This window comes from Ambystoma mexicanum, chromosome 2q, assembly GCF_040938575.1.
Source record: "Ambystoma mexicanum isolate Mex_15411 chromosome 2q, UKY_AmexF1_1, whole genome shotgun sequence".
NCBI lineage: Eukaryota > Metazoa > Chordata > Amphibia > Caudata > Ambystomatidae > Ambystoma > Ambystoma mexicanum.
The window spans coordinates 39,664,427-39,687,068 of NC_090924.1; positions in this window are offsets into that span (position 1 = coordinate 39,664,427).

Below are 22,642 nucleotides of genomic sequence, written 5' to 3' on the forward strand. Positions count from 1 at the left end.
AGGTGAGCAGGAGGAACAAATGAGGAAAGCCTGATTTTCCGTCACAAGACTTACCTGGCCATAATTGACGGAACCACTCCTCATTTCGGGTTGGCGCCACTTCTTGGTCTGGTACCGCACCCCGGCCCCTAAGGAGAAAAAAGAAAGACATTACTAGAGGGATTCAAAGACATTTAAAGGGATCATTTTATCACAAACTCACCTGAGTTTATCTCTGGCAATATCCCTCGAAGCATCACTTCCACTCTGCACCTGAAAATAAGGACAGATCGCAGGTTAAGAAAAGCAAACAAAGAGAATACTCTACTCTGGAACTTTTAAACTGTATACTTACGGCATTTCGCCTTCCGAAACCAGTGAAGTAACTGGTCAAATACGCGCCCCTGCACCAAGAGCAGGATGGAGAGCTCACCCATTCAAACATTAAGGTGAGCCTTGATTGGGGATTTCGGAGGTGGTCAGAGAAGAGCAAAGGGGAGGTGGGAAGCAATCACAATACTCTGCAGTCAGTTAATCCCCTTTCTCCACCTACAGAAAGATTTTTCTACGGGCCAGACAAGCCAGATTTGGGGGTCCAGTTCAGTCGGTGTTTCGAATCCTGCGCATCACGCTTGAAGAGGTCACAGCAATCCAGACCAGGTCAGCGGCTCCGTGGGAGCCAGGTGAGCGTTACACCGGGAGACTACAAATACCAGAATGCAATTCAGCAAAAGGCAAAAAATGGTCTCTGAATGCAAAACTTTTAAGGACTGACAGTAGCACAGTTTAAAAAAGAAATTATAATTTGGATGCCCATTCGGTTGCCCAACCATGCAGTAACCGGGACTGACCCTGCTTAGCTCCAAAGCAATGAAACGGACAGTCTATTTCTCTTTGTGGTCTTGTAATTTTGGCTCATTTATTAGGCACCATGGCCTGAGGTGTCCTGAGGAGTGTGGTCCCTTCTTCACTTTGAAGCTATGCAGGGTATGTCCTGATTACTGCATCAATGTGAGACCTGGATGGGAATTATGTAAGTGGCCACCCCTGACTTCACTATAGCTGTAGAAATATCTTTAAAAAGAAAAACCTGTCTCTGCGGGTACTGAACTACACATACTCTCGGCTATCCGTAGTCCTTCATATCTGTGAATATTGACAAAATGGCAAAAAAATGCTTTCCTGTCCTCGCTAAGTGTCCCTTCAACTGTGCCAGCTCCCCCACTCCCTAGACAGCCTGCTCTCTCCCTTTCCCCCACAACACATGCTGTTTCTTTGACGCAGTTTTCTTTGAGATGTCGGCTATTGGAGGCTATAGCCAAGGCTACAGAAAGCTTTGTGTTGCAAACTCAGTCCCAAGACCCCCTCCAACTCCCAAATTTCACTTGGTTCTCTCTCCACCCCCCACCTCTAGCCTGATGGCAGTTGCATGTTTTCTGACCATAGGGGTTTTCTTGCATTTAATGTTCCTATATCCTTGGCTATAACCTCAAATATCTCTTGCATGAAGAGAAAAACACGATGGTGGTCATTTCATTTCTAAAAAAAAACATTTTCGGGTAAATCCAGGAGATATAGCTATCTATTTTTGAGAAGGGGGCACTCCCTTCTCTGTCAAATATTTAAATAACTACTGCAAGGAATCACCCCAAACCATGCATGGATCACAAGGCAATGTTTAGTGCCCAAGTTATTTTGGACCTGGTTAAATCCATCCAACGGTTTAGGCTGTGCGCTTTAACAACAATTGACCTTGTTTGTCTATGGAAAAATGAATTGGAAATAGGTTGCACTTTTGGAGAAAAAATAAATGCTGGACACAATACATTTTTTTAGTTTTTATGAAATCTTTCTGAAACTTTGCAGTTTGGGGAGAAGGATGTGAGTACTTAATCACTTTCGAAATTTCTGTCAAATCTGTCATTCGAAGAGTTATTAATGATATAATTTTGAGTGGTTCCTATGGGAGTCCAACTCACCTTAACTATAGGGCGGATAGCGCCGCCCTATAAAATATTACAGGACCTACCGCAGTGGCCCTGTAGTCATGGTTCAGTTGCTCACCTCATAGAAAGTACACTTTTTGAGTGGCTTATAACTTTCCCCCCTCTAGAAGAAATCTCACCAAACTTTTCAAAAAAAAGGTTTATGGCCCCTTCAGAATGAAGTTTGGTGCAGTTTCGTCCAGGGGGGTCCCAACATTTGTGTACATCCTCATAGACACAATATAACATTTTTTTTGCTTGCACCTACAGCCCAAACCGCTGGACAGATGTTCACCAAATGTGCTCTATGGGTGGTAGCGTGTTCCCAAAAGCATGCTTTTGTAACTTTGGTGTGAATCTGTCCAATTGTTTTTTTTAAAGGGCCAAAAGTAGGTATAGTCTGGTCTATGGACTCACTTCCCGATTCGTACATGACCACTGATTGGATGTTTAAAAATGAGAGGCGCATCATATTTTTTTAAACGGTCGCCATGTTGGATCTGCGGACAGCCGCCTTGTCCACATTGAGGAAAAAGTGTGGAAAACACATGTGAGGTTATTAGGTGGCTGAAAGAGGGGCTGGAAAGGCTGGGGGAGTGGAATAAAGTTGACATGTAGCTGTTTTTATAGGTGGACAAAAGTTTTGCAGGTGCTGCAGAGGTATGTACTATGTTTTAGTGTCTGCTGACATCATTTGGATGGCAGAGGGTTCTGGGTGAGTCTTGTTATTTGAATGTGTATTGTACATATGGTTTAATTGTATTGTGGTGGTTGTGGCCACTGGCAACTCATAGCATAGTTATATGTCTATAGTAATTATAGCTACTGTAGGGGGAGTATACAGTATTTGTGATATGGTGGAATGATAAAATTGTAGTGTATATGGTTTTATGATTTGTAGTACAGAACATGTATTTGTTTCTTTTTGACGATAACACAAGGATAATACTTGGTATGGTTACTTAACTGCATTAAGTAATAAAGCTGGAATCTGTGGGGGATTTCTGTGAAAAAAAACAATATAATTTGTTAAGCAGGAGAGTTTAAAAGCTGTCATTGCATACAATTGTACATATACATTTATTTTTTTGACCCTCATAAACAGCACGTTCTATGTGCTATTTTTGGTACAACATTAGTGTGTGCTACACTGTTGTTATACTGACATGACATAATCATTTGGTAATTGGGGAAAAAGATCCAGAAAGGATTTTTTAAAAACTAAAATAATTATGTGAGTTTAAGTGTGATAGTATGAAATAGCGGTTGGGGGTAGTTGTGCTCACTCTGCGCTAATCGTCAAAACCTGATCCTTAGTGTGATAGTATGTTTGTTTTAAATGTGTCGTAATTAAGGGCATGTTCGAACTATATTGGACTTTACAAGAAGTATTACAGTACTAATAACTGTGATGGCATATTTGAAGTGCATTGCAATGAAGGGTGATTTAGACGAAGATAGATACCTGTTGGCGTATTCTGTCTTGGGTTTTAAAAGTAATATTGTAGTATTTTAGATGTAGTTAGATACCAGTTGGTTTATACTAACTGATTATTGTACTATCGTTTAGTGAGTAAATTTGGTGTGAAGGAATATTTTGTTGACATTTGTTAGATTTGATATTAATTTAGCGTATTGTGATTATATTGGATTTTACAAGAAGTATTGCAGTAACAAGAACTGTTATCGCATATTTGATGTGCATTGCAATGAAGTCGTTAGATACCCCTTGGCCTATTCTAACTATTTTGGCTTTTAAAAGTACTATTGTCATATTATGGATGTAGCTAGATACCTGTTGGTGCATTCTAACTGTTCATGTTGCTACAGTTTAGTGACTAAATTTGGGTTGAAGGAATATTAAGTAGGCATGTGTTAGGTTTGCTGGTAACCTTTTGGAATAACAGAGGTGTTGTTACATTCAAACCAACCACTTCTTTTTATGGCATATGCAGTATAGTGGCCTGAAGTGGTTGTAGAACCAGTGTGGTAGATTATGGCCACTGTTGTAAAGGTTTTGTTGCCAAGAGATGCTTGGCCATGTACAAAGCTAGTAAGAATACAGTTGTGTTTGGTACCATCTGCATTGAATCTTAGAAGCATTAGTATCATTTATTGGCCAGGTTATTTTATTTGCACGTTGGAACGATTGTCTGAATTACAAAAAGGGCATACTATGCTATGATTTGCACTGTGCAGCAGCTGGTTAAATGGAATGGATTCAGAATTTGGTATGGATACATGCACACATCCATCAGTAGGGATGTGTTCTTGCCAAACATAGTTGCAGAGAGTGCATGTATGTTTCCACGTGTGTGAAAACTGGAAGATTTCATTCATAGGGAGGTTTTTGGTTTCCAGTAATTGTAATAAGTACAAGAGTACGGAGTAGCGGCAGAGTAGTAGTCTCAGGCAGTGACTGCAGGCTACTCTTTTCCAGTCTGTCTACAGTGTTTGTTCCTGACCAGCGACCAGTTAAAAGCTCCCTGATTACACAGAGCGGCCGCAGAGTAGCGGCAGAGAAGCAGTCTCAGGCAGTGACTGCAGGCTACTCTTTTCCAGTCTGTCTACAGTGTTTGTTCCTGACCAGCGACCAGTTAAAAGCTCCCTCATTCCGCGGAGCAGCCACGGAGTAGCGGCAGAGTAGCAGTCTCAGGCAGTCTATGGCAACCATGGACGCCGAGGACGCTACTCTGCTATCCCTGCTTAATCCTGTAGAACGTGAGAAAGACTCTCATCAAAGGAGCTCACGCTCTCGTACTCGAGCTGAAGTGGGGAGAAAACAGCCCACGAGTACCGAGAAAGTTCCACTGCCCCCCAAACAAACTAACTTGAACAACAAAGACACACGGCTGCAGAGAAATGTGGCAGGTGAATTACCGAATCAAGATCACACAACAACGGGCCCAGGGGGCTGTGGAGGCTCCTGTCCTAAAACAATTCGGACCAAGGCGCAGGCGGCGGTTTGCGAAAACAACACCCACAGCACGGGGAGCCCAGGCTATAATATCAAGCGCCAATTATGAGGATATGCGGGGAGAGGCAAATGTTGACATACTGCCCGCCCGCCAAAACACGTATTCTACTAACCTCAATTTACCGGTGGAATCCGCAGTTTCGCTGGATGATGCCGGGGGTGCTTCCCGTATGTGAGGCCGTGCCTCATTGGCCGCAAACTCCCCGCCACCCGCCGGAGGACAGACGGCGTCAATTTCTGCAGAGACGGGTGGGGCTTTTCTGCGGGAGCAAACTGGGGAGCGAGAGAAGCCTCCGGAGAGCGATCAGGAAGCCGCAGCTGTGCGCCCTCTGGAGGGGTCGCACGGGCAGGAAGCCGTGGAGGGCGATGCTGATCTGCCAGTAGTGGACGCCCAGGAGGGCCCCCTGGTGGTGGAGCCGATTGAGGCACAGACAGAAAACGAACAGGCTGTAAACCTGTACGTAGCCCCCAATCCGGGGGGCCACAGGGAGGTATACTGGTAAGGGTGGACATGGAAATCCACCCGCCACCTCTAATTACGCCTTCCACTACAGCAGGGACAAAAGTAATAGATCAAAATGAAGACTGCATTGTCCAGGCCAACAGAGTCACACCATAGAGCGTCCACCTATAAGATCGCCGGACATACAAACAGATGAATGTCCGTGTCCCAAAAAGTTGAAAACAGTGCAAAAAAACAAAAAAAACATGTCATCAGTTCCTTCTTTAAGCCAACCTACACATCCAGGCAAGTTGCCAAGCTCTAAAGGAGCAGAACTCAACAACGTCGAAAAACAAACGCCCAAACGGACAATAAGGCAAAACTTTGAAAAACACAAACAATAAAAGTCAACCAGAAAACAACATCTTCTCTTCTCAAATCTTAGCAGACTTTTTTGTGAAATGTCGTAAAAGAAAGTTCGAAAACATATGTGAAATAAGCAACAGCGAGATGTTGGGAGTTGTCTACAGCTCAGAGGATTTGCTGATTGAGAAACCTAGTGCAACCTTAGACACAAATGTGCTTAGCCTAGAGGGCCAAAAGATCCCATCGACCAGTGCAATGGATGGGACAGAAGAACCTGAGCCTACCCACAAGTCCACAGACGAACTCCAGTTAGATGCAACTCCAATAATGATACTAGAGAAGGCGACTTGGACGGATAGCTTGGAAACTCCCCAATTGCTAATAGATAAAATGCAAAATGACAAAGACACAGAGGAGGCAAGAAACAAAAGGCATATGGAAAGTGACGAAGCTTCTGCTTTGACTTTGATACCTGAGGTGAACAATCCAGTGATAAAAGATACATATATACCTGTAATTACTACACCAATTAAGGAAAAGGGAAGAAGCCCTTGTCGAGAATCTATTCCTGAGAAATCACCTGAAAAAAAACTAAACATAGTAACGCTGATGTCAGCAGTCGCCGTGGCCATGGCGCCCTTCAGCAAACTATATGAAGCCATAAATGACTCATTAAAGGACCACAGCTCTTTATTGCCCACAATGCACGCAAAGTTTTTATATGTGGAAGGTTATGTCACTGCGGTGGAAAAAGAAAAAACAAAGGCATGCACACTCCGACACCAATTGATACCTTAAGAGGAAATTGAAATTACCTCTACAACTGTAATCATCGAAAGGGGGACCCAAACTCCGTACAGTGAGCCAAACAAAATCCAACTGCCATTAAATGTAACGGTGAGTGCAGCCATGCCTACCATTAAGCCAAGTTCTACAGTTCAACCGCCAGCCAAAAAGTCCAAGTCCATCAGTTTGCCGCAGAGTAATCTAGAAAAGAAAGGCAGGGCCAGCAGCCTCCAGGGCCCGAAGAAGGTTCAAAACTGTGTATGTGGAAAAAAAGACACTATAGTGTCATTTGACTCTGAGAACCATCCAACGAAGGCTAGTGAACCTGCGATAAATAAAGATTTATCTATTTTCGCAGACTGCCGAACGACAAATGTACCAGTCATTAACACCGAGAAACAACTGGTATTTTGCTTAGCGGTTCAGGAAAAGAACTTCACTGATAGGAAGCTGATCCATAAAGGTGGATTAAGGACAGACACAAAATCAAATTGCTCAACTCCAACCCACACAGGGGAAGCTTCTATTCCAATCTGTATTGACCTAATGGAGACTTCAAAAGCTTCAAACACCTCAAAATCTACAGAAGACCTCTTGATGGAAGAAGTTCTTGATAATCTGAGCCAATCTTGTGAGGTAATCCCCTCAGAACTTACCGAGAGACCAACGAGAAAGGGGAAAACATGTGAACACAAATCCAAATCTCAAGCGGACCAAGTTACAAATGACGTAGGAGACCAATCCTTATTTCTGTCATTGGAAGACCGATGTAAGAAGATATCCCACACTGCAAATTGGGGCTCTGCAAAATTGTCCGAGATGGGTTGTAAGAAACCCAGCCAAGGATCCCATAAGCATTACCATACTAAAGCCACAAATTCTGACAACCGCAGTGCAGGGAGACTCGCATACATCACAATTGAATAAAGGGGAGCAGACCCATGAGTGACACAAGAAAGATGCATGGTGAGAAGATAGTAAAGAGAATAGAAGAGTAAATAGACATGAAAGAGAACCGCGAGGAAGAGAGGTTCCACCTAAAAAGCGACTCCTTTCGATGAAGACTGGTCCCCGGCCTTTAAACTGGAACAAATAGGCAACTGCCGAGACTACATGATCCTTAACAGAAGAACGGTAATGGAACTGCTACATAGCATCCCCAAACTAAGATCTGTGGAATCGAGGGACTTGCAAATAGTGGAGCTGGTCCACGAAGACCGACAAGCTACCACCTATCTATTTATCTCCTCGAGATCAGTCAAACAGAAGCTGTGTGACTGCCTGAAGCACCTTCTGAAACTGGGATATGATCTAAGTGAAACTGAAGCTGCGGGAGGTAAACAACTTGTAGTCCAAGGAAAAGGGCAGATTCCATCAAGGACACTAGATCCTTTGATGAGAGGAGGCAAAACATTCCTCAGAGCAGCATAACAACGTAAAGTCATTAACATTAGCGACAGAAACATCAAGTAATGTGCACAAGAGAAGAACTCACTTAGAAACTACAAGAAAAGCAGACATTTCTCGACCGACCTCAGGAAGCTACAGAGAAAGATCAGAGGAGTCAGTGACGAAATATGAAAGAAATCCCCAGGGGCCACTAACACCAATTAAAAGAACCTGCCGCAGACAGTGACAACGGCTCAAAATATTAATGAAGATAAGGAAAAACCCAATCCTCTACAAAACCTTTGGGCATGGCTTCCAAAAGCCTTGGTCCCGCAAAAAAATAGGAAACTTCAAGTCCATCAAAAACTTTGACGACAACTCTAAATGATGCATAAACATCAATCAAGCCAAACTATGCTCGTGGAACACCCGTGGGTTTATGCATCTCACAGTACACGGTGACGTCAATCTGGCCTCTTTTGACATCCTGTGCCTCGAGGAGACTTGGCTTACCACCAAGCCTATTTTAGATGGATTTGAAATAGCTTTTGCAACAGCTAAAAAAGAACCAAAAGGGAGACCTTCTTCGGGGCTGATAACTGCAATCAGGAACGGAAAAGGAATAAAACTGATTAAAATCTTGAAAATATCACTCCTCATGATCTCAGTACAAGTAAAATGGAACTACTGGAATGTAGTACTGAACAAATCAGTGTCAACAACAGCGATAATCATAAACGTGTACTGGAATCCCGATGCCATCTCTGATTCAAGATTTTTTGGACATGGTGGAAAAAGAAATTGACAAAGCATACATTGAATACTCCGAAGTCCATCTGTATGTCTGTGGAGACTTGAACGCTGTAGGTGCAATGAATTTGACAGGAAAGGCCGGAACCAAGGCTGAACTTAGAGGGGAAAAATGGTCATTGTTGATGAAATCCAAAAACCATGTTAACGTGGATACGCTATTTACAAGCACAGACCAGCTTCCAACATGTGAGGGCCGTAGCTCGTCGGCAACAATAGACTACATTTATGCCTTGTCTGCCTTACTGTCAATTATCGCATCTTTTGACATTGTTAAAACCAAGGCCAGTGACCACAATTTGCTATGTTTAACCTGGTTAGTCACCTCAACGGAAGAAACAACGTTCGTCCCAAAGCTAGAACCGAACCTGAAAGAAAATCGTCTCGCTCTGAGCTTAAACAATGTTATCTCCCTGACAACCAATTACACCAAGTTGGAGTCACCGGGCGGCGTCTTTGTACCACCTGATTACAGTGCCTTGTTGAACATCTTCAAGAAACCCAGACTGAAAAATAGAACATCTACGAATAAATCAGTCCACACCTATGATCAAACTTTGGTGATTAGAAGACGACAACTCAGGAAACTAAAGAGAAGATTCACGAAACTCAGGTCCAACATCAACAAACAAGCATGGATCAGTGAGCTAAGGTCCTACAAGTCTTGGCTGATAAAGCATCTACATGTCATGTATCAAAAAGACTCAGAAGATATGCTGCGATGTGTGTCCAGCAAAAACTCTTGTGAATTCTGGGCTCTGATTAACGCAACCGAAACGGATCAACTCAGACGCATTAATCAATGGTATTGCAGAGGTGAAATGGATACTGCATTTCGAAAATCTCTTTTTCGACTCCGCTGCTGTCATCACTACTATACAGGAACAAAGTATATCATCCTGGGTGGAGCTCCACGATCCTGAAGATACACTGTATATCTTGAAAAAACTAAAAAACTCAAGGGCCCCAGGGCCGGACGGACGGCCTGACCAACATGCATCTAAAAGAACACCCAGATGCTTGGGCAAAGTTTATTAGTGCAGTTTTCCCGAAGAGTTACAACAGCGAAAGTTCTACCGGAATCTTGGACCAATGCTGTGGTTGTTCCTATCTATAAGAAAGGGATGAGAGATGATCCTATGAACTTTAGGCCTATTGCTCTGCTAAATGTGATCGGCATGGTCTATGGATCATTACTCCTTTCGATACTTCCAAAATTGGGCAAAGGATGCTCCTTGCAATGACCCGCTTCAATCTGGTTTTAAAAAGAACGTTGGAACAACCATCAACATTCTAACGGTTAACATCTTAAACAGCAAGTCCCTTGCCAGTGGCACGCGAACCTACATGGCTTTTATTGATCTAAGCCAAGCGTTCGACCAAGTAAATAGATCGAGGCTCTGGGAAAAGCTAAGGTCATCCCATCATAGCACTCCACACGGCTACAAGGATCCAAGTGAGGCTCGACCATCAAGGCATACTTTCTGAGGAGATCCTAACAAACCAGGGGGTTAAGCAAGGATGCCCGTTGGCTCTGGCGCTCTTTTTGAGTTTCTTTGGTGACTATAAAGAAACAGAGCATAAGGTTCGATCATTTCCGCCACAAATTGGAAACATGAAAATCTCAAGAATTCTGTATGCGGATGATATCATCATCGCAGACAAAACAGCAATAGGGCTGCAGAGGCAACTTACTAACTTTGCTGAATACATCGCTTCAAATGGTCTCGAAATAAACAAGCCGAAGACCAAAATTCTGTTCTTCGGAAAAGGGAAACAAAAAAGCGACTCCTTTACTTGGTCCATGGAAGGAGAGCATATTGAGAAGGTCACAAAATTCAAATATCTGGGTATTATGGTGGACAACTCGCCAAAGGAAAACGCAATGCAAAAACAGCTCCTGGCAAAAACAAAGAGCTTAATATCCCAGGCTAAAGCGATAGATAAGAAATTCGGTCGCTTTTCCCTCATACCAATTGTGGATTTTTATAGAGCAAAGGTTGTCCCTACACTTGTGTATGGAGCTGAAGCCATGCCCGGGCTACCTAAAAAAATTTGGACCACACTCGAAAGGCAATACTGGAGGGAGGTTTTGAACTTACCAAGCTCAACGCCACTGGTCCTGATAAGATGTGAAATTAGTCAGCTCTCAATGGTCTCCATAGTAGAAAGGAACATCATGTTCAGAAAACTACTGCTGGAGAAACGTCCCAAGTTATTAGAAGCAATAAACAACGAGGCAGAAGGAGGCCGTTCTGCTATCCTGAATCAATGGTACAAGGATCAAGAAGTGAAACTGGACTTAATTCAATGCTCCAAAAAAGAGCTGGTGGAGAATCCTATGAAAATCCAAAAAAAACTAAACAATCTTGATTGGATTAATACCTTGAATCAGGCCGCTGCATGGTGTCACACCTGCCTCTCATGACCTATAAACTACATGAACTACAACCGTTCGTGCAAAAATACCCTAACCGCAAGCTGAGGAATATGTTCTTAAGAGCCCGCCTCAATTTACTCCACACCAATGAAATCTTGAAGATACAAGGCCTGGCCACAATAAACAAATGCAGATTCTGTAAAGATCCGTCGGTAGTGGAAACGACGAAACATCTGCTTGTAGTGTGTCCAGGAGTGGAGGCTATAAGAGGTCCCTATTTGAAGGCGATGTTAGCAGTGGCACATATCTTTGACGAGGAGACCTGGTGGTCCAGGTTAATTGGAGGCAGCCGCACAACCTGGGTCACAGCTACAGCGAAAATCTTGGATGCAATTCTTTCAAATGTAGATAAAGAAAAGTAGGCAAATAGACTACAAACTTGAAGGAACTCAATACAAAATATTTTAAAAACCTTTGGGTTAAACAAAGTATAAAAATAAAAAAACAAATAAAAAAATAAGTACATTAGGAATTCTTATGGATCTTCCTGTGTGTTCATGGTGAATTTCACCATTCATATTCAGTAGTCCAATTCTTGCCTTATACCTGAGACAGTGTAAGTGCTGCCAGGATTATTTGTGCCATTTCTATGAAAGATAAGTTTAGTTTAGTTTAGTTTAGTTTATTACTTGTATTGCGCACCAAACCCGCAGGTAGTCGGGCGCATCATAAAAGATAACTCACAGCTTAGTTGTACATGGTATACAATACAATACAATATGCACTATTACAATTTTTACAATTTACCTATATAGAGAGAATATTTATACATTATATACAAAAATGAGTATATACAAAATCTTTGCAAGCAACCATACTGAGTAGGATCTGGAATAATAGAGGGTAGGATCTAGGAGAGGAGGGCGAGCGCCAAATCACGCTTAGCCATCAGAGTCTTTGAACATTTTTATAAGGGTGTGGCGAAATTTTGTAAAGGATGGTTCTAGTCTGAGTAGGGTAGGGAATGAATTCCATAGTTGGGTGGCCTTGACCTGGAAGCTGTTGCCTCCCACTTTGGCCAATTTGAATCTGGGGGTCAGGAGGCAATTAGTATTTGACTGTCTGGTTAGTCTTGTCTCAGATTTAGTGATGATTCTGTCCATAAGATATCTAGGGGCCGCTTTGTTTACACATTTATGTGTAAGGGAGGCGACTTTAAGTTTTATTTTGTCCATTGTCGACAGCCAGTTGTAGGCTCTTCTGGTGTCCGAGATTTGGTTTCTCCTGGAAATTCCGAGCGCGGCTCTAAGGGCGTTGTTTTGCAGGAGTTGGATTTTATTAGTTATTTGCTTACTGGCCCCAATATACATGGCATTGCAGTAATCAAGTCTTGATAATATAAGAGCTCTAGCAAGGGTGATGCAGCTGTCATTAGATAGGAAAGCTCTGCCCGCTCTGATTAATTTACAAGTATAGGCAGTGGCCGAGGACAACGTATTTACCTGTTTGTTAAGCGTTAAGGCAGAATCCAGATAAAAACCTAATGTTTTTACTTCCTTAGCAGTTGGAATGATGTTATTGTCGACGCTAAAGGAGGAGTAGTTTGGGCTAAGTTTCTTTAACGATATTTGTGTACCCAGGATGAGGATCTCTGTCTTGTCATCATTCAGGCATAGTCCATGAGTGGCCATCCATGCCTGGATGATGAGGTAAACCTTGTTTACCAAGGCCAAATCCTTTTCATAATCACCAGTAATAGGTAGGAGGATCTGCGTATCATCTGCATAGTTAGTGTAGGTGATACCCAGATGATCCAAATCATCGAAAAGCATTTGCAAACACATCTGGTCTGAGCCGTTTAAGTAAATGTAAAACGGAAGAGAGGACTGATTGATACATCTGCATAGCAATTTACTCCAGTTCTGTTGCTGAATTTAAATGGGCAAAAGAGTTGTGTTTCTGCATCCTTTGATGGGCCTGCAGTTGTTTTTTTAGAAGAGACCTTTGTCTCCTTGTCTTCTGATGGACGTGCAGTCAATTTTATACTAGACAGTTTTGTGGTTCGATTATTTGATGGAGTAGCAGTTGGTCTTTGTTTCTTTAGCAGTATTGTTCGGAGATCTGGTATAGGTTCTGTTTGTATTAGTTTTCTTTTTAAAGGTTTTCTTTTTGAGGTACAGGGTACATATCTAGATGGCGTGTACAGTGCATGTAGCCTGTTGTATTCTAGGGTGATATGATATGATTTTTTATTTATAGCGTGCCCATACACAAGTGTTTCAAAGTGTGGCGAGGCAGGGGAAGGGAACAAGGGTGGACAAGACAACAATCTTACTAGACCCAGTCACATTGAGATCATGAAATTGCAGGGGAGAGGAAAGGGGAAAAGTACCAGGGGAAGAGAAGGAGGGACAAATGCAGGACATAGGATCTAAGCACCAAGAAACAAGAAGGTAGGCCAACGGGTGGCAGTACAAGGTTAAGTGCAGAACAGCAAGGGAAGGATAGTGCAGGTAGGGGGACTTTAGGGTTACAGATACAGCCCCAAGTGCAGGGTTGCCTGGAGGCAGTGTGGGTGTGCAGCTGTGAGGTCATGGACCTGGGCCCATAGTTCAGAGGGTAGCAAGGTGACCAGTGCAGCAATCAGACAGGAGGTCAGCAGGGACAAGGAAGATAGAAGGCGGAAACAAAGAGAAAAGTCTTGAGCTGCTTCCAGAACCAGAGATGGTTCTGTTCAAGTTTCAGAGAGGCAGAGATGCTGTTCCAGAGGGAGGTGTATGCAGAAGAGAAACCTGGAGATATTTTGGTCCCAGGCCCAGAAGGCCTTGTGGACAATACAAAGATTCTTGAATGTGATCCTTGTAGCCACTAGAAGCCATTGGAGGGATTTCAGTGCTGGAGAGATACAATCCCTGGGCTTGGGGCCAAGGACAATTCTCATAGTCCTGTTCTGGATGAGTTGCAGAGAGTGGAGAGTAGAGGCAGGCAGATTTACAAAGATGCTGTTATAATAGTGAAGCCTAGAGAGAACCAGAGCTCTAGAAACAGTGAGCTTCTGGGGGAAGGAGAGGAGAGGGAGAATACCTCTGAGGAGGTGCAGTTGGTAGTTCGACTTCTTAGCAACATCAGAGATGTGAGGAGAGAAGGAGAGTGTGGAGTCAAAGATAGTTCTTAACCTCACAGGTGGGAGCAGGAGGAGGGCCAACAAAGACCTTCCAGAACGTGAGGGGAAAGACCGGTACTGGTGTGTCAATGAAGAGGATCTGCGTCTTGCTGACATTCAGGCGGAGATTGCTGGTGGCGCACCACTCTTGGATTGCAGAGAGACAATTGGGGATGAGAGAAGGAGAAGACGCAGCAGTGGGGAGCCTGAAAGCGAGCTGGGTGTCATGTGCAAAGCATTCGAAGTTGATTCAGAAAGCAGCAATGCGGTGGCCGAGAGGTGCCAGGTATTGGTTGAAGAACCAGGGAGAGAGGTTTAACCCCCTGGAGAACACCACAGGTGGAGAGAGAGATAGAGGAGAGGAAGGACCCAAGTTGGACCTGGGAGGGTCGGTCAGAGAGAAAAGGAGTTAACATGGCCAGAGCCTGATCAGTGATACCAAGATTATCACAGAGCCAGTTGAGCAGGATGACATGGTTAACCATGTCAAAAGCAGAGGAGAGATCTAGTAGGATGAGGACAGAGGGGAGATTAGAATCAAGGTTAGAGAGCAGGTCTTCATGGATGTTCAGGACAGCAGTTTCCATGCCTCTGGCTCCTCTGAAACCAGATTGATGATCATGGAGACAGCCAACAGATTCAGCGTGAAGATTAAGCTGGGAGATGGCCAGCTTTTCCAGGAGTTTTCCCAGGAAAGGAGTGATAGAGATTGGGTGATATTTAGCCAAAAGCGAGGGGTCAGCTGAGGACTTCTTGAGAGTTCATCAGGGGAGAAGGGAAGGTACTGGAGGCGAAGCAATGGTTGCAGAAGTTTGCCAAGGCAGGGGCGACGGTGGAAATGTGGTTCTTGATGGTTTTGGAAGAATAGGGAAGAACCATTTTAGATGAGGTTTTCATAGAACAGGATTGCGAGAACAGGACTGAAAGACTTGCCCTTGGCCTCAGGCCCTGGGATCGTAGCTCTGCAGCCCTGAAAGTTCTTAATTGGCTCCCAGTGGCTTTAAGGGTTAGGTCTGAGACCCTCTGCATTGCCAACAAGGCTTTCTGGGGTCTGGGTCCAAAATATCTCAAACTCTCCATCAGTAAATACCTTCCCACTCAAGCTCTTTGCTCCTCCACCTCCAACTCCCTCGGGGCAGTCGCTTCTCCAAGCAACGAGTTGAGGGTAGATCTCTTTCTTCGGCTAGGGCCTCCCTTTGGAAAACAGCCTCCCTGCCACTCTGAAAGTTGAGGAGAACCTTTTCCGGTTCCAGAAGCACCTCAAGACCTTCCTTCTTGCTTCTGACTTCGCTATTCCTCTTCCTTACTGATCTGCTGCAGCTCTGTGCACCTGGCTACCCTCTGATTTCGGGTTCAGGCTCCTGCCCACCCAGCCACAGACCCGCACTGCCTCCTGTCAACCCTTGCACGTGGCTCTGTATCTGTAACCCTACAGTCCTCTTACCTGCGCTTATCAGACATCCCTTGTCAGTGCTTTCAACCTTGCACTTGACACCAAGCTGGCTGTACTACCAGTGTTGTTGTTTTGTATCCCCTTCTCAGCACATTCCACCTCTCCCCTATCCCTTGCACTTTCCTCCTTCCCTCTCCCCTGCCCTTGCATGTTCTCAATTTCACTGGGCCTAGTTAGTTGTTTTTGTCCTCCCTTGTTCCCTTCCCATGTTGTGCTCTGAAACACGTGTGTTTGTGTGTGATACAAATAAAATATCAAATCATATCATATCATAGATTGGACTTATCTAGACACCTCATCGATGGTGATGTGAGGAAAGGCAGAGAAGGGAGAGACGGTGAATAAAAATAATGTCAGCTTTGACTTTGTTTGCATCAAAGTTAACTAGGAATAAGACCATTGGGTGTATGCAGACGTGAAAGTGCTACGTAACTCATACCTTCTTTAAAGACTGCGCTCCCAATGTCGATCAATGCGTACTCTAGGGTTAGACCTTGCGATTTGTGAATTGTGACAGCATATGCAAGAAATAGAGAAAATTCATCACAGCAAACGTACATGTCTTTGAAAAGAAGGTAACATGTTATTGTGTGGCCTATTTTTTAACTTCTGTAAGTTTGTCACAGTGGGTGTTGACAAACTGAATGTTTTTGTCATGTGGGTATGTTTGAAAGCCAACAACTGTACCAATTTCTCCATTGACTTAGGGCCTCATTACACGGATGGCGGAGAACCATGGCGCTATTAGCACCATGGTTCTTGCCGGTAAACTACCGGCACCGCCTTGGCGGAAAGGGGAATTACCGCCCCATTCCAAGGTTGGCGGGGCGGTAATTCCCCCTTCCACCATTGCCCTTCCCCATTCCCATTTTTGCCCCATAGGGCTCTATGGGAATGGGGAAGGCGCTAATTACGGTACCGCAAATTGCTGTACCGTAATTAGCTCCCTGGGTCCCTTTGCGGGTTGGTTTTTAACGCCTGCAAAAAGCAGGCGTTAAATCCCCCAACCCGCAAAGGGACCTCGTAGTAAGGCGGTAAGGATTTACCGGTACCGGTATTTTACCGGTATTTTACCGGTACCGGTAAATCCTTACCGCCGTCCGTGTAAAGAGGCCCTAAATCTTGTTCTATGTCAAGGTTAAGTTTTAGAATTACTTTGCATTTTAGACTCAGAGTTAATACTTTTGCTATTCCAGCTATGCTGGAGATACATGTTTCTAAGCTATTTAGTCATGCTGTTGCTTGTTGACACATAGGGAGTGTCATGGTATGCACTTTTAGTTTGTCTGTGGAGCTGATATGCAGTATGGTTTGCATCTCTTTTTTCAACATTATATTGTTGATTTGACTACAGCTTACAAGGGTTGTCATTAAGGACATGCATGTTTTATATTGATGAGTTAATTGTTCCATGACATCAGGAACAGATATGTTTTGCCCAAATAGCTCACGGATTACTCTAGTATTTAAGATGGACTTTGCATCTTTAGTAAGCATACATTCTAATGCTTTTTAAAATATTAGCATAGGTGAGATCTGCAGATTGATGCATGTAATGAGTTAGTACTCTACCGAAAATGTTGCAAGAGATTTATATTTCCAGTGCTGTCAAGTGTATCACAGCATTGTTTGGTCCTAATGTATTGAAAATAGGTTAACTGTTTACTGGCGTTAAGTGTAGGTGGACTCTGAAAATAATAACATGTTTTTCTCCAAATAATTCTCTGTAGTCGGTTTTTAGGACTTCTTGCATTCTGAGGTCAATTAATGCCAACATGAGGTTGAAAACCATGCTTACTTCATCTATCAGCAGCACTTTCATTTGTTTCATAATTCTGCCTACTTCAGTAGCAGCTTCTGCTGATAATTTGTGGTATTCTATTTAGATTTGGTGTTCTACTTGGAGGAACAGTAGTCATTGTATTTTACGCCTCCTATGTTGTAGGCAGCTAAACCTGTGGAGATTATTATAACAGCTGAAAAGTTGTTGTTTGTTAAGTTTTGTAGAAATGTGCTGATTATATTAATTAAGAACATGTTGCCAGAACCTGCTTCACCACCTACATACAGGAGCAGAGGTTTAATATTTTTACAGCTACAAGTTTTAGTTTCATTTTTCAAACCATGTTCACCTTCTTCAGTGAGTTCTATAAAGATTGTGAGTTGTTCATCATTTGACTGTGATTTGAGCACTGATAAGTCTTCTTCACATTATTTAGACTGAAACAAGGTATTTTCTACCTCAATCGTAGCTATTTTTGCTTCATTTAGAATTAGTGTTTCTCCAAGTGGTTCTTGGCTTCCGGTAAGGGAAGGTTGACTGCCTTCAGAAGTGTCTTTATCTAATAGAGCTTCACTTTCTACCTATGTTTGTGTTCATTGTCTAACATATCTTAGTATTGTTTAACATTGACATATGTTATACTGCTTTCATTTGCTATTAATGCAGCTTCAAATAAGTCATAATTCTTCTTATTTTCTCCAAAGTTTAAAAAGTTACAGTAGGGCCATGTAATAAAGTTCTCTATGTTGTGGAGATTTAAATGATAACTTTGTATGATTAATTAGGGTGGGTTTGGTAAGTTTCACTAGGTTTCCTTCCAAGTTGAGACTGAATATTTTCCAGTTGTCTCATATGGTGTGACATTCTTTGTTTGGGAGTTGTTTTGGGCTATGTTGTACAGGCATATGTTTTCCAAAGCAATACTTCTGTTTGGGTAGTATGTGCCAATCATTTTTTTTTTAAATGTCCTGGCTGTTGGTATAATTTGTGGCTATTGTTTCTGTCTCTTGGCTGGATTTGAGTACCCATGTTTGGGATCAAGCTGGACCAAGGTTTAGCCAGACAATAAGTACAGATGTGTCATATAAGGTTGTACCTGTTAAACAGTATGCAGCTTCGTAGCACTTACATTCTCTATGGGAGAGCATTTTTATATGAATCTGTAAAACATTTTGACAGTGTTTTCTAAGATGATAGGTCATCCCAGAGGTCTTTTAACTCTGTTTTCTCCATTTTGCTGAAATCAGCTATGACATATCAGTAGAATTGTCTGCAATGTATTGTATGTCTATATTTGCATGTCACAAGAGGGCATTGATCAGATTGTAATCATTAATGTACTTGGATGCTTCATCCCTTTTAATGTTGTATTTGTTTTTAGGGGATTTGCCTTTTACGCTGTGTCTAACAGAAGACATGAAGCTATTTACTTGTCCTTTTTTGCAAAACGGTCTATTGAAACCAAATTGACATTTTATTTATCTTTGTTTTTATACCTACGTCAGCAGTATTTGCCACACTTAGGTTTTTGGAAGCATAAGATTTGTGTATGTAGGTCACTATGGGCCTCATTACGAGTATGGAGGCAGCCACACCCTTAATTAGAGCATGGCTGCCTCCATACCGGGTTCCAATACCGGGTTCTGTGAATGAGGAATTACCGGGTCATTCCGACCTCGGAGGGCCCGGTAATTCCTCATGCACAAAACCATTCCCCATTCCCATTTGAGCAGCCATATGGCTCAATGGGAATGGGAATGGGGATGGAAAGGACGTCTGGTATTACCAGCTGTCTGTTCCGGGTCCTGCTAGGGGACCTCATAATCAGGCATCCCGTAATGAATAGTACTGGTCCCGTACCGACGCCGTTCATTACGGGACCGCCAGAGTCATAATGAGGCCCTATGTGTGGTTTCTGTGGTTTCTGAAGAGATGTCGCAAGTCATGTATTTTTCAATAAACTGTAAAACAGTGGCATCATTGTCATGGCCAAATTTGGGAGCATCTTTTATGCAGAGAAGCATGTGGATGTCTGGTGCTCCCCTGGATTGATATTTAATTGGAGGGGTAGTTCTATTGCAGTTGAAGTGCAGCATGTCAATGAAACACTGGTGAAAGTACTTTGATACATTGACAAGGTCAAGATAACAGAGTTCTCCAGGTGTTTTTATATCTATTCCCTTTTTACTTTGGTTTGCAGTGCATAAGAAGTCATGCAAATCTCCCCATGTGTATTCTGCACAACTTAAAGTAACACACCATGTGGGTGGGCCGAGGTTCATCAGCATACAACATACATCAGCGTGACATCAGAACCAATATTCTTCTGTACCATGCATGTTTGCCAAGTGATTTGTGATACTTGACTGCAAAACTTAATTGTTGGGCCCCATCATGAGTCTAGAGCAGGCGCTATTTCCGTCGAGTGGAATTAGCATTGCCACCGGGACCGGGATCCGTGATGCAAACAGCTATGTATCACAACAGGTCCATTGGTAAGGCTAATTCTGCTTGGCGGAAACAGAGCCCAAAAGCGGGCCAACCCAACACCAATAGCGCAACAGCTGCCGGCCCAATTAGCATGCGCTAATACCTCCAGCAGATAATGCATCACCACCGGAACGGGACGCACCACTGTGACCATTTTGAAAGTCATAATCCATCCAAAATTAGAGCCCCTGGCACCCATCCGCACCCCTAAAGTATCCAAAATGTCTCAGGAGAGGGCAAGGCAGCCCAACATTGCTTGTGGAAACCGAAGTTCAGGGAGGCAGAGCTCATTGTCCTGGTGGATACATTTGTGGTCCACCATGAAAGAGGAAGACATCCTCCCAGTGCCGCACCCAGCTATGACAGGTGGTAAGACAAAAGGTGTTGGCAGTCGATCGCATCCCCCGGGACGGGGAAGACTGCCACAAAAGGTGTAATGACCTGCGTGTGCCGGGCCATGGAATCCTGGCCCAGCACAGACAGGACAGCCTGACCGCAGGGGGAGGGTCCCCTCTGCAACTCGACCTGACGCTCTGGGAGGAGATGTGCAGTACTGTCATAGATATGGAGGGGACTGAGGGAGTTGGAGGAGCCGAGGTGGGTGCTGGCAGCCAAGAGGCAGAAGGTGACTCAACCCCCCCCACATTTGCATGTAACTACAACAGCCCAGCACAGCATCCTCCAGGGGAACTATCCACGAGCCAGGCACTGCCACAGGGGGCAGTGCGTAGGTGCACTACAGGCACCTATGGCAGCACCCATGTGCCAGTGCACCCAGGCCACCAATGGGAGCCAGAGCAGTGGGGTGAGCAGCAAAGGGACACATCCAAGCATTAGGCTCCACAAAGCAATGGGTGATCACAGCATTGCTCGATGGGGACCTGACAATGACAAGTACCAGACCCACCCCAATCATCATGCATAGCAGTCAAGTTGGTAATATGGATCAGATATATGCAAGTAAGCAATGGCTAGGTCACCAATGTACCCCTGCCATGCCACCATAGCCCAGTTAAAACACCCAAATGCCCTGTACCCAGCATATGTCCCCATTGTCGCCAATCCACTACCAAATGTAAGCAAGCCAAGCCCGTGCATCAGTGCAACAGTTGTGTGCCATACCCCTCACCATGTACTTACTGTCATTTCTACCAAAACACGTGAGGGAGTGTGTCCTAACGTCATTGTCTAGGTTCCATACAGGCACGCAAGCTTCACCAGAGGCATCAGGGGATGGGGACACAGTGGGGCATCTTCATGCACATCCTCCCGCGCCACCACAGCACCAACACACCATGAAGGGGATGCCAAATGTTACCTAGGCACAAGACACACTCCACCACACCCCGCCGCAGCAGGGGCATGCCCACACCACAAGCTCAGCCTACTAGGAGCACACCTGTTGCCAGTTCTGACATCACCATGGCAGTCCAGGCTGCCAGAGAGGACCACAACCATCAGCCAGAAGGAACAAGGGGTGAACAGCAGCAGCAGTGATGGCCACCATGCACCACCGCCTGACACCAACCCGCAGTGTTGGTGTTTGTGGTGGGTGGGGGAAGGTGGGTGTGTGTGCTGGGGTGTTGGTGGTGGATGGGAAGGGGTAATTGTGAGGACATTCATGACTGTTTTCTTGTGTTCTTGTGCTCTTTATTTACACTGTGCTGGTTGTGTACTAGGCCAGGGCAAAATACTAAAAGTAACTGTCTATTAGAGCCTACTGGGCCACTCTCCCTTCACTCACTACATCCCTGTGGGTGTCTGCCCTGGCTCCTGCCACATGGTCATCATCTCCATCTTCTTCTGGGTGTGGTCTGTCAGCATCAGGAGTAGGGGCACATTGCTCCTCAGGCAAATGCTATGGAGACTAGCACACAGCAACATTATTTTGCCTACTTTGTCAGGGGCATACACCAGGGCTTCTCCCGTTCCGTCTTGGCACCGGAATCATGCCCTCAGGAGTCCAAAGGTGTGCTCTATGCATACGCGGTCCAGCTGTGGGCGTGGTTGTAGACAGTCTCATGTGGTGTACGAGGGTCGCACACAGGGGTCATCAGCCACGCCAGCTGCAATATCCTGCGATATCCTGAATCACCTGCATGGGGTGGAATACGGACATCAGTCATTTGTCTCATGCATTGGTTTGCATTGTCAATGTATCTGGCAATTGTAGGCCATGGGCATTCTTGTCTGCATCTGGCCCATGCAATGTGTATGTGTGATGGGTGTGCATCCTTTGTATATCATGCCATGAATTACATGTCCTGTACATGCACCCAGTGACTTTGTGGTGTTTTTTTGTGGTGTTTACTGGTTGGCTGTACATGGGAAGATGGCTGTGGCATGGCTGGTCATGCTGTTGGTGCTGCTGTGTGGATCTGTGCTGTGACACATTCAAGTTGCATTGTGGGACATGTGTTCTGATGTGATTTTGTCCTGGCAGCAATGTGTGTCTATCACCATGTGTGTGTTCAGGTGTGTCAAACGTGTGCATGCACCCTTGGATGTCCTTCCATTGATAGTGCAGGGGCTGCACAGGTGCTGCCAGTGCCTCCTCTTGACATTCAATTGCTTCCTGTGACTACCCCCCTTTTTTTTCTTGTGCTTCAACATGCATATGTTGTAGGGTTTGTAATCAC